The sequence below is a fragment of the Puma concolor genome, chromosome C1 (genome assembly GCF_028749965.1).
Source record: "Puma concolor isolate L17-30 chromosome C1, mPumCon1.1.hap2, whole genome shotgun sequence".
NCBI classification, from domain to species: domain Eukaryota; kingdom Metazoa; phylum Chordata; class Mammalia; order Carnivora; family Felidae; genus Puma; species Puma concolor.
In genome coordinates, this window is record NC_141674.1 from 202,457,979 (window position 1) to 202,471,376 (window position 13,398).

Consider the following 13,398-nt stretch of genomic DNA (forward strand, 5'->3'; position numbering starts at 1 on the left):
AGCTTGTTAGAAATGCAGCTTCTCAGGGGCGCCTGGCTGACTCAGTCTGTGGAGAGTACCACTCTCCATCTCGGGGTGCTATTTCAAGCCCCAGGTTAGGCCTAGAGCTTACAAAGAAAGAAAGAAAGAAAGAAAGAAAGAAAGAGGAAAGGAAAGAAAGAAAGAAAGAGAGAAAGAAAGAGGAAAGGAAAGAAAGAAAGAAAGAAAGAAAGAAAGAAAGAAAGAGAAAGGAAAGAAAGAAAGAAAAAGAAGGAAAGGAAAGAAAGAAAGAAAGAGAAAGGAAAGGAAAGAAAGAAAGGAAAGAAAGAAAGAAAGAAAGAAAGAAAGAAAGAAAGAAAGAACAAAGAAATGCAGTTCCTCAGTCCACAGTCCAGACGTCCGGACTCAGTAACTCTGGGGGGGAGCCCAGCAATCTGTGTTTCCACAAACCGTCTGGGAGACTTGGAAGCATGCTTAAGTTTGACAGCTGCTTGAATGAGGCAGAGAACCGGTACCTGCAGGCTGAGTCAGGCTTGCAGATGGTTTTGCTTGGCCTGCATGATGGTAGAATATTTTGGAATTAGGTGTCAGTATTTAAAAGTTTTTCACACAAACTCTCAGCTTTCCAGCTCTTCCGCGGGCAGGCGTGGCGTGGCGGCCGCCTTCTGGGACACCGCCAGGGTTCTCCCGCTTGCCCACCCCGTCCTACTCCTGGTCCGGTCACACCCGACAAGCTTTGCTCATTGCCTTCACCTGTCTGGACTCTGGAACGCCGGTACCAGAACCGCCGTCCATAAAGGCTGTTAGACGGCATTCAGTAGCAGCCCCACGGAGGGGAGGTAGAGTGGGTGCCTACCATGACCGAGGCCAGAGCGCAAGGTGACTCTCAGATGGGTTTTCAGGGGTGGCTGATGGCATTAGCGCCTGGGAGCCCCCTCATCCCGCCAACCGGTCCCGGACTCCAACGCTGAGCCACTAAGATGCTTTCAAGGGTCAGACTCTGGATGGTGCACACCGCTTCCCTTTGCCTTGGGGCTGGGGTGTGAGGAGAGGGTCGGAGAGCCCTGGCGAAGGCCCGTGCGTCCGCGGCGGGACGGGGCGGGGGTGGCAGGGACGCGCGCCCAGAGGGACGTCGGGCTTTGTCATGCAAAGCGCGCTTCCTGGGGCGCTGGCGGGGCTGCAGCCGGAGGAACAAAGCCGCCGGGGCCGGGGGCTCCAGGAACGCCGGCTGCAGCCCCTCGGCAGAGTTCTGAGCCAGCCCGGTTATCTTCCCAAGCAGGAGAGAAGGAGGCGGGCGGGAGGTGTTGCAAGGCCAAAGGTGGCTCCCGGGCCCTCCAGGACGCCCTCCTTCTGCAGATCTGGGCGAGCCTGGAGGCGCCGGGCCGAGGTTTCCAGCCTTTCCGGCCCTTCTTTCACCCGCCCCACGGTCCCTTCTCTTCTCGAGCTTGCCTCGGCCCAGCAGCCCTTTGACTCCCGACGGTTTCAGGGACCCCCACCCCCCGGTTTTCTTTACAGTTCTTTCTCTCTTTTCATCCTGCCTCGGGTTGAACCCCACTCGCCCGCAGAAGTGTCCCCGGACGCCTCCCTTCACTCCGCTGGGCTTCCATCAGTGTCCTTTCCAGGCCCCGGATTATACCCAGCCAAACCTCCCTCACCGCCCCTCCTCTCCTCAGGCCCCAGGGGCTGCCAATATTTGCGGAGGACCTGGCTGTCTTCCACCCATCGCGGCTCAAAGCACCCTTCCGGTGTCCTACGGCGTTGGGGGCCTGGGAGAGGAGGTCGGGGGCCACTGAGGGATCAGGGAGGGAGAGGATGGTCTCAGGGATTCGGAGCAGGCAGGGAAGGGAAAGGAGGGGTGAATGCCTGCGAGCGGAAGAGAGTGAGTGGTGTTTGCGGGTTGGGAGGAGCAAGGGTGTTGAAAAGCATGAAGGGTAGAATTATATGAGCAACGATGATTTAACCTAAGACAGTGGTTTCGGATATTTTGCCCATGACCCACAGTACGAAACACATTTTCACACCACAACACAGTGCACACACGCATGCACGCCCCGCCCCCCACAACCGAGTCGCCACTTGCACAGAATACTTAACCCTCAGCACATGTGATGCCCTGATATTTTCTATTATTTTCCTTCTTTTTCCCAACATGCTTGTCTTTTCTTATGTAATTATCACAAATATTTATTTTAAACGTACAATAATATACTTGTTCAAGTGATTTCACTACCCACTAGTGGGTTTTTTTTTTAAATGTTTACTTATTTTTGAGAGAGACACAGAGTGCAAGCAGGGGAGGGGCAGAGAGAGCGAGGGAGACCCAGAATCTGAAGCAGGCTCCGGGCTCTGAGCTGTCAGTACAGAGCCCAATGCGAGGCTCGAACCCATGATCCATGAGATCATGAACTGAGCCAAGGTCAGACGTTTAACCAACTGAGCTACCCAGGCGTCCCCCACCCCCCCCCCCCGTCCAACTAGTGGTTTTTGGCCTGTAAATTAAAAGGCAATGACCTGAAGATAGGCAGGTGAGAGTGAATTTATTATTGGTTTCTAAGTCTATGAGGGGTGATTAACAAATACGATAACGAGTAATGATAGCTAACAGGCACATCCCTAAGCACGCTCACAGGCACGATCTTATTCAGCCTTGCAAATCTATGAAGTGCTGTTAGGGTTCCCATTTTGCAAATGAAGAAACAGACACGCTGAGCATTTATATAACTTTGTTCAAGGGGACCACTGCCAGCCTGGCAGCCTGACACCAGAACCGGGTTCCAATTCTCTGCCACTCCCGCACGGGCTGACAGGTAAACGTGTGAGTCATTTGTTCATAGCTTTGAGTTTGGTGCTCCAGGGTTCCATGTGACTGGATGCAGCTCCTGCCGCTTCTTGGGGGCTGTCAGGGGTCACCAGACAGGAAACAGAGAAGTGCCAATGTGATAGAACAGGAGCAATCACAGAGCAGACGGTAGAACTTGGTGGGAACCCAAGAGCTCTGTGCAACTAAATCTGTTCTCTTCCCCCAACGGGGTCATGAGAAGCCGAGACAAGTGGACAAATATTGGTGATTGCCTTCTGGGGATTCTTGTGAGTGACATCATGAGTTTCCGGACAAGGGGGCATGTGTCCAATTCTGCCCTGCTGTCCCCCAGCATCGAGCACTGGGCTGGGCACACTCTACATCTACTGTAGGTATCGCCTAGACCATCCATCTCCTCCTGTTCATCATGAGCTGCCTTGTTTCTCCACTCGTCTTTTCTAGCACTTGCCATTTACATCTTGTGTCTTAGCTCATTTGCATTGCATTTTAATTATTTTTTTAATGTTTATTTATTTTTGAGGGAGAGAGAGACAGAGAGAGACAGAGTGTGAGCGGAGGAGGGGCAGAGAGAGAGACGGAGACACAGAATCCGAAGCAGGCTCCGGTTTCCGGGCTGTCAGGCTCCACAGGAGCCCTGAGATCATGACTTGAGCCAAAGTCGGATGCCCAGGCGCCCGCTCATTGCATTTTAAATCCTCCAACCCACTGGAACCGTGAGCACCTGAAGAATGTGTCTGTTTAACTTACTACCCCACACTCAGTTGCTGTGGACTGTGCGTATCTCATGAGCAGACGCTGGATAAAGGAATGAATAGACACTGGGGACCCAGCTGCAAGACGGGAGCCATATCCTCCACTTCCAGGCTGAAGCAAGCCTCCTTGGTTCCCGGCTCCGAGGCGCTCACAAATGTGCTCTCATCCGCTGCCTTAGCAGCACGCAGCAACTCCTGGCCTGTGGCTGGCCCAGGGATCAGGAGAGCGAGAGCAAGGACCTCAGAGCGATGACCCGATTGAGGCTTGGGGCTTCGGTTCAGCCTGCCGATAAAATGAGATCCCCATTTTCGGGCTTGGCAAATCCGGCCTTCCTGGGTCATTTAAAATAACCGCATATTTGCTTTTGGATCCTTTCTCTGCCCCTGCATTGCGGAGGCTCCTTTACCCTCTGGCTTCTGGGAGCTTTGGCTGATGGAAAGAACTGGTGGGTCACTGGAGGGTGGGAGGAGGGGAGAGGCCAGACCATTTTTCTTCCTTCCCTTGCCTTCACTTCCTGCCACAACCCCAGCAGCAGCTGTTCTGTCCCCTCTGTGGCCCCCGCTCCTCCTGGGCAGCCCCCTGCGTCATTCGAGCTCCTGCTGGGTGTGGGGTGGCCAGATTTAATAAACAAAATACAGGGCACTGGTTAAATGTGAATTTCAGATAAACCGAATACAATTCCACGTTCGTTTTTTCTATTATGGAAAAATACACACGATATCGAATTTACCATTTTAATCATGTCGAAGCGTGTGATTCTGTGGCATTTCATACATTGTATAACCACATGCTTTATACCCCGAATTATTTATTTATCAGAAATTAGAATTGAACCAGTGTCTTGTGTTTGGGGCAGCAACCCTTGCTGGAGAATCTTCCTCGGCTACTCGTGCTTCCTCTGGCCCAAGGAGGCTTTCTCTCACCTCTGTAACCAATTTCCTCCTTTCAGGAATGGAGGACCCAGAGTGCCCCCCCTCCCCGCCCTACTGATAGACTGAGAAATAACCACTGCCCAGGCCCCAGGGGATCAAAGTGAGTTCCCGGGTGAGGGGTGGGGGACGGGAGCTGAGCCCTTCTGAGTGTGCTCCCATCTCACCCAGTCCTCCTCTATCATCTGCTCCATTTTCCTCAGCAGCTCTTAATCCTCCTCTGTTCCAGAAACTGCCAGGTGTTTTTTAATTCCCAGGTGCACCCCCACCCCATTGCCGGGGGTAATTGGTTCCATGTGTCTGTCCGCCTTTGTCACACGGCCCTTCTCCCCTCCCCTCCCCCCGCCATCAGCCCGCCTTCCGCCCACCTGCCTTCCTTCCTCACAGTCCTCGGCTGCTGAGCCCTTCCTGTTGCACGTCTGGCACGTCCCCTGCGTCTGCAGCCTCTCCTGCTCCCTCCCTGCCCCCTTTCAGGACAGGACAAAGGAAAGAAAAGGGTGGCTCTTGTTGCATTCACTACTTTTATTAATGAATGCATGAACAAAAACAGCTGGCCCTTGCAAACATTTCTGCTGAGCTGGGGTGTTGCAAAAAGAGATGGAATCCTAGCATTTTGGTCTGGGAAGGGACCTTTGGAGCTAACTGGTGTCACTCCTGTACAACACAGGGGGCCTCTCCCTAAGTCACACACACCAGCCACACAGAGCCAAGTGTCTCACGAGTCCTTAATGCTGGGGTGATTGGTGGAGGTTGACAGTTCGGCCTTTGGAATCCAGACAAGTGATTTTTTTTTTTCTGCGCCCAGCTCGGTCTTTCACATCCTCAGCACATGAGTAAGTGTATAATGGTGGGTTCGCTCTGCTCTACGCGTGTGTAGCCCCATGTTGCTCTTCGCCGTGAAGGGGTAGATGTAGAAACCGAGAGGAAGCGTCGGAAACTTTCAGAGCAATTTGCCATTGCTGTGCTATCCAAGCACGTGATCATTTTCCTAGTAATTCATTTTATTACTGTATTTTGCAAAAGCGTCAGCCTGCGAGGCAGTGGGGACAACGGGTCTTTCACCAGCAGTAACTTGAGAAGCACTATTTTAGAGTACAAACTCTGGAGCGGAGTCTGGGTTGGAAAAGGACTGCGTGCTCTAAGGCACCGGACTTAACCTTTGCATATGTATCTCAATTTCTCCTCCGTGATGTGGGTATTATAATGGCTCCTACCTCCTGAAACTGTTGGGGGAATTCTATGAGTGCCCCTTGGGGAGGGGCACGTGTAGTAACTGTTCCTCATTGTTGGATGCTTCTTGATTTGAGTGGACTAAACCACCAAGATCATCATTCACCAACCCCCTTTCTGGAGATCTCCGAGGACCGACCTCTATCCCCACTCTTTGTTCGCTCTTATAGTGATTACTGATCTTACAGTTCTTTTCCTAGATATGGGAGCATTTCCATCCCTATCTTAGATCACAGGATGACACGTGAAACCTGGGGTTTCAGGGTCAGATTCAAGCAGGGGGTCAGCAACTGGGAGACTGGGAACTTACACTTGACTTCCCTGCAACTCCAAACCACTAGCTGTTCCCACAGTGCCCTAAGCTGGGTCTACCTCCGTGCCTTTCCATGTACCATACCAATGACCCGGGCAGCTTTTCCCAATCCAACTGACTCTTATCTGTCGCTAGACTCAGTTCCTGAGTCTTAGCACCTCCGAGAAGCCCTTCCCGTGCCCTGCCATATTGCCCTGGCTATCTTTAGCATTGCCCCAACCCCCTCATCCTACAAAGCCTGCCTGCTTTGTTAGTGTGGCAGGACTTTGAGGACAAGAACTGCATGAGTCCAGTTCATTTTTATATGTCCAGAGCACAGTAGGGGCCTAATCAGTGCATGTTGAGCAAATGAATATGTGATTCTTAGGTCTTTAATTAGAAAGTGACTTTTGCAGCCCAGTCTAGCACTTTTCCAAAGAAAAGGTGAGTAGGTGATATGGAGCAGAGCTCTCATGCATGCAACTTTGTGAGTCCGGAGGGTTTCTGCTCAGCGTTTTCCTAGAGATAGACTTGGCTAGTGACTCACCTCGGCCCATCTCTTCTCCAGGATTTCACATTGCAGTGGCTTCTGTTTTTCATCTACAGGTGCAGTGACCGTATGACCTGGGCTATCTGAAGTCAGACCTTCTGTTTTGTCCCTACTGATGCAGGATCATAGAACCCAGTAGTCAAGAAGGAATTCTTGAGGCTGTTTATGGTGCGACAAAGTGTTTTTATTATAGCACAGGGACAGGACCCATGGACAGAATGAGGTTCACTGGGATTGTGAGAAGTGGCTGATTACACAGGGTTCTCTACCCAGTGAAAGAGAAGGTGATGTTAGGGCTCCAGGAAATTGAGTCTGTAGGTTCCTGGAGGTCTGACTATTGCTAAGATTGTGCTTTGCTTGTAAATCATTAGGACAGTTACAAATTATAGTGCGGTTTCATGTCCCACATGACTATGATAGTTGACCATTTGTTTTTCCCTGACCTTTGTTCTTAGGCAATGACTAGTGCCTGAGGCGTGTTATATATATGTTCCACCTTAAGGGGAGGGGGTTTCTGGGGTAGCAGAGAGGTCCACGTACTGGGTAAGGCAGTGGGGGTGGAGTTGTAAGAAGGGGCCTGGAGTGGGGGGGTGTGCCAGGAGACAGCTGCTGATGGAGAAGAGGGTTGCAAGGAGGAACTGGCTGAGAGGGGAGGGGGCTCACATGAAATGAGGCAGGATGGGGCAGAGACCCCATTTAGGACCTTGACAGCTAGTGTAAGGTTTTAGGTCTTGGTCCTAAGAGCAAAGGGAAGCCACTGAAAGGTTTTTTAGTAGGGATCTGAGTGGATCACGTTTGTATTTGGAAAAAGAATACGGTCTGGCGGCAACGTGGGGGACAAATTCAAGGCTGGGGAGCCTTGTCATAGGAAGTCAGTGAGAAGGAACGTCCCCCTGCGTCTGTCTGTCCTCCTGTGCTCCCTCCCAGGGTCGGCCCCGCCAGGGTAAGGAGAGCCATCTATCTGCTTTGTTCACTGATGTATCCCAGAAATGAAAACCGTGCGTGACATACAGCAGGTGCCCCCCAAATTCTTGAGCACCTCTTAACTTCCCAAGGGCTTCAGGCAGGTTTCTATCAATCATGCCTCCGTGGTTGGCTAAGGACGGCATCAGTCTTCTTGACTCATTTGACCCACTGGTCCTGGGGCTTAGCATGTGCTCACGCCTAGGAGACAAAAGATCCCATTGTCTCAAAGGAGAGAAAGAGGAATAATCAAGGAAATGGCTAAGGCAGGATAAGGAGGCCCTGGCTGTCTATAGGACAGAATGATGAGTTTATCAAAAACGGATCTGTTGGAAGTGCCCGGACCAACGTCAGCAAAATCCCCTTTGGGGGCCTGCTTTCTTTATGACTTTGGACAAATAAATCACTTTAACCTCTCAGAGCCTCACTTTCCTTATCTGAAGAGTGGGGATAATGAGAACAGCTTTGTATGATTGTTGTGAGAATTCAATAAGATGATTAAATGAGGGGCACCTGGGTGGCTCAGTAGGTTGAGCGTCCAACTTCGGTTCAGGTCATGATGTCGTTATTCATGAGTTCGAGCCCCACGTCGGGCTTGGATTCTCTGTCTCCCTCTCTCTCTGTCCTGCTTGCTCGCTCTCTCTCTCTCTCTTGCTCAAAAATAAATAAACATTAAAAAAAAAGGGGGGGGGGTGCTCCTGGGTGGCTCCGTTGGTTAAGTGTCCGACTTCGGCTCAGGTCATGATCTCATGGTTCGTGACTTCAAGCCCTGTACCGGGCTCTGTGCTGACACCTCAGAGCCTGGAGCCTGCTTCGGATTCTGTGTCTCCCTCTCTCTCTGCCCTTCCCCCACTCATGCTCTGTCTTTCTCTCTCTCTCTCTCTCTCGAAAATAAACATTAAAAATTAAATAAATAAATAAACATCAAAAAACATTTTAAGACACTTAAATGAGGTTAGTTTTGGACATCACTTCTCCAAGAGCCAGGCACGCAGCAGACCGCCCAGCTATGCCAAGGCTCTCTCCTCCTCCCCCTCCGTCCCTCTCCTGCCCCGGCCTCCTCCTCTCTGGTTGTTGTTATTAGCTCGCCAGCCTCGCTGTTGTCTCTCCAGAAAACCATGAACCGTGGTTAAATAATTCCATCCCTGCTTCTACTCCCTTGTAATTATACAGAGCTGCCCACATGACACGCAGCTCCACCGAGACTTGGAATGCACGTCCCCAGGACTTCTGGCTTGGGCTTTGTTTGAAACCGTGTTTGTGTTCTCTGTCCTCGGCGGCTTACCATGTGCCTTGTGTCTCTCCTAGGCAGGTGTCACTCTGGCCTCCCATCGCACCCCCTGTGCAGCTGTGCTGGCCAATTGCTGCCTGCCCAGCCCACGGGGGTGCCCTCCCCTCTAGGCCACTTCAAAGGGAAGCTTGCGTACCCCCCGTAACCTATATTTTAAGTCCAATCCTTTGATAAGCCCTCCGGACCTGGTGGAAAATCTCTCGAGGCATGTGTGTGTGTGTGTGTGTGTGTGTGTGTGTGTGTGACGTGGAAACAGAAAAGCTTGTTCTTCTAGAGAAGAGCACTCCGGGACCTCACAGTCTGTTGGAGAAGGCCTGGGTGGGCCTGGGATGTGTGCTGGAGAAGGGGGCTGCAGGGACAAGGGTCCAGGCTGTCAGCTTCCTGGAAGGCCACATGAAACTCCTGCCTGGCGTTCCTCTCAGAGTAGGCGACAGCACACCTTCGGGGACAGGAGCAGACCCACTCCACCCCCCCCTTCTGCATCCCCGCCAAGGCAGTCCAGGCGAGTTGCAGGACCCAATGCTGGTGAAACGCACCCTCTCAGCTCACACGGTGACCCAGAGGGGATGGGAGCCCAACGGGGTGGGGGCTGCACTGTAAACAGCTCCACTGGCTACATGCCGCCGTGCTTATCTCCACAAATATTGACTCTGAAGGATCAAACAAGTGGCCCAAAAAACAATAATATTTTCCCCCAGGGAGAAGCTCCTGTTCCAGACACTCAGGACCTACTAGGGCGGACAGGCCGCGGCAGATGGCAGTCCTGTGGGGTGAAGGTCTCCTGGGGGGGGCCCTGCCTGGCCTGGTAGATCCCTTCGGAATCATCGAGTCCAGGGAATGAGAGATGGGGCTCAGGCGCTGACAGGTGGTGGTGAAGAATGCCAGGCACCCCATATTCTGGATCCGAGTTTTTAAAGTCTCAGAGGATGGCTCCAAGAGGCCAGAGCCCCTCAGAAAAGACCAGCTTGGGTTTGGCCGACAGTGAATGGAGCCTGCTCCTTGGACTGGCTGTCCTGCCAGGGGCCTTCACGAGTGATTCCACTCGATCCTTACAGAAACCCCGGGAGCTAGGTGTTCTTACCCCATTTTGCAGGTGAGGAAACTGAGGTTCCCAGCAGTTTGGTGACCTGCACAAAAACCACCCTGTGGATTACGTGGCAGGGCTAGCCCTGGGGCCCTCAACTAACAGCCTGTAAAGTATGTTGTGCCCATTCTGGTTGTTCCAAGCTACGAAGTCGGTGGCGTTACGACTCAAATGCCCCTTTACACACTGAAGGTCCAGAGACCAGGATTCTGGACAAAGAACAGGAACTGAGGTCATTGACTTGGCCAAGCCTCCGGGTTGTTTACTATTTTGTAAAGATGTGGATGGAAATAATTATTGATTCTCCATTCTGGCTCATGGGCAGGAAGCACAATTTGGAAAGTATTGGCAAGGTGCCCGATGGGCTGCGCCCCAGCCACACGGGTGTGTGTGTGTGTGTGTGTGTGTGCACGCGCGCGCAATGGTGGTAGAGTTTCTCTGTGACTCTAAACTCTCCCTTCTTCCCATACCCCAGACAATGTTACCTCAGAGTCCTGGCCACTGATTATCATTACAATATAGCAGAGTCTTTAGGACTTTTTCTATAGAAGGGAAGGGCTGGGTCACTGGAGGCCTCTAGCCGGTTTTGGAGGGGGGGGGGGGTGCATAGGCATGAAAACGAATATCCTTAATGAAGACAACTGATGAAAAAGAGGCAGAAAACTCAGGAAGACAGAAAGAGACCCCAAGGTAAGCTACAGTGGAACAGCGCACCAACAAAATAAGAGATAGAAATAGTTACACTGTGACAAGTTACAGAGAGAAGAAACACTTTACAGACAGTGAGGAAGATAAGTTTCCCCGGAGGCGGCAGCCGGAAAGATTTCCAGAGAAGGAGGTGCCCACGGGAGGCTGCAGGTAAGAGGAGAGGAGTTGGGGGGCGGGCCATGGAGGGGACTCAGAGCAGCAGAAGGTGCTAGCCCTGGAAGACATCACAGAGACTCTGTGTTGCTGTGGACACTCAGAGGGCCCCGACATCCTGACAACCATCAGCAGCCCCCAGAAAAGCAGTTTTTAACAGTTTTTAACTGCTGTCCACGGCTAAAACCCAAGGGAACGTGGAGTTGAGATGGGGCAAAAGAAAAAAGGATTCCAGAAACATCCTCACAACCAAGGAGCCAGAACTGTGTTTCTAACACCACCTCCAGGAAGCCTTCCCAGCTCACTGGTTTGGCTGCAGAGCTCCCTCTGATATATCCAGAGGCTTGTTCTTCCCTTGCTTTACATTCTTGGCTCACTAGAATTACAATCATGGTTATAATTCCCTATAGGTTCTTTTATTTGTGTTTTTCATGTGGGTGTGTATTGTTTCCTTTAATAGCCAGTATGTGTCTCTACTATTTCTGTTATATCTCTTTGCAGTATCTGGTACAGGGCTCCTGTTCCTTTGAGTTATGTATGACACTGTTGCTCCTTCCTCTTTTAGCAATTTATACTTAAAAAAAAAAAACCAACTCCTATGCCTATTAAATTTTATGCCATTCTCCTGGCCATGTCTTCTATTAAACAATCCCTTCCTCCTTGATAGCTACTGATCTTGCCCTTGACCCTTCATAGGGTATTTATTATCTTGTGAAGGCAGAACAGGCATTTTTCTTCTCGTCTTACAGATAAGGGGACGGATCCTCAGAGACTTGCCTAAAATATGCAACCTGGCCAAAAGATTCAAATACTTTCTATGTTTTGTCCCAACATATGGTATGCAAGCCAATTTTAGGTGGTATTCCAAGAAACATCTTTTATTTGACAAGTTACGTATTTCATCATCATGTGTAAAGGAAAAAGTGTGTTTTAAAACCTGTGTTTTTAGGCATACTCTTGCTTACAATCTTTTAGTTAAATAAAATGAGTTGACTTAAAGAGAACATTAAAGGCATCATAATCAAGGCAGTTCAAAGATATGGCAAAATTAGGAGCAGTTTCTCGAATGGCGGATATTTGGGAAGTGCTGCTTGGCAAAAGCTCTGTACACAATGGCACTCACTCAGGGGGTGGTTATTACCTGCCCATGGCCAGCATGAAGAGGTAGGAGTGCCTGGTGGAGTGACCAGTGCTTGGGCAGTGAAATCACATTCACCCAATGGCCTGTGTGAAGAGGAGCTTTGTTTCTTCAGGTCGCAATTCTTCCATTCACAGAGGCATCGCCAAGGCTGGCCGCAGAAGGGCATGTAGGGAGAATGGGGTAATTAATCTCCATCTACTGTGGGCAAAGTCAAGCAGAAGGGGTACGGGGGTGGGGGGGGTGGGAGAGGGGTGCCCAGGAATCAGAGAAGACCAGTCCCTGCCCTCACCAAGCTTTTTGTGTCTTGGGAAACGGAAAGGATTGATGGGAGACCCAAAAAGAAACACAAAGTAATATAAACTAAGATCTTAGGACAGCTTGGATGGGGCTCCAGTCCTGAGTGGTGGTGTCAGGAGCAAGGGACGGGGACAGATGAGGTCTGCCTCACCTTCAGGAAGGTGCTCTATCAGGAGTGAAGCAAGAACCGTATTCTAGAGAGCTCCTTCTCTCAGGGGATTTCTTTCATCCTCCCCTGTAAAGAATCTTGGAACTTGCTGGGGGTGGGGGGGGTGGTGAGGGAGGGTCTTTCTCTTCCCCGAGGGAATGATTCTTTGCTACCTCCACTCACACCCCACCCCCAAGGGTTTAGTTTCCAACCTGGATGATTTCATCATTCCCTCCCACACTCAAATCTCCCTCCCTTCCCCCTCAATCCCCGTGGAGCAGTCAGGCTGGCTTCTGATTGGAGGAGAGAGGCTGCAGCTTAATTACAGAGCAAAGGAGAACCAAGGCTTGCCTGTAAAATTGCAGTGTGCAGTCTCTACAGCCTTCTCCCAGGCGGGGAAGAGGTGGGGAGGCAGAGGGGTGCTGTTCCAACCCATTTTTCACCACTGCTCGGCAGCAATTTTGTAAGAGACCAAACGTGCCTACAGCAACTTCTTGCTTTCCCTGCCTCTCTGCTGAGGCAACAGATTTCCTGGAAAGGGGAGTTAGGGCCACGAAGTGTGTGTGTGATGTTGAAGGAAGGGAGTGAGAGGACTGGGGAGGGGGAGGTCTGTGTGCTCAGCTGGACACACAGACTCTGCAGCCTGCCTTGTGACACGCCTTTGCGTAGGACTTGGGTTTCATCTGTAGGAGGGGGTTCAGCTTTTTTGTTGATCTGACTACGGGGGGAGGGGTGGGGGGGGAGGCTGGTGCCCTGGGTTGGGGGGTGGGGGGTTGTAGAAGGCAAGCTGAGCCTATGCGCTTGTGATTTTACACCGCCAGGGCTCAGAAAAGCTGGCTGGGTCCCCTCCCAGCCTTTATTTATTTAGCTTTGCTTGCTCCTCCGTGGCCTCAAGGGGGTGAGGGTGGGGGTAATGGGGAGATGAGATAATTGTGGGGGCCTGAACAAGTTTGCTCAGACAGTTTTGTGTGGCTGAGATCCACTGAATGAGAGAGAGAGAGAGAGAGAGAGAGAGAAAGAGAGAGAGGACCCTGAAAGGAGGTTGGGGGGGGGGTGGGA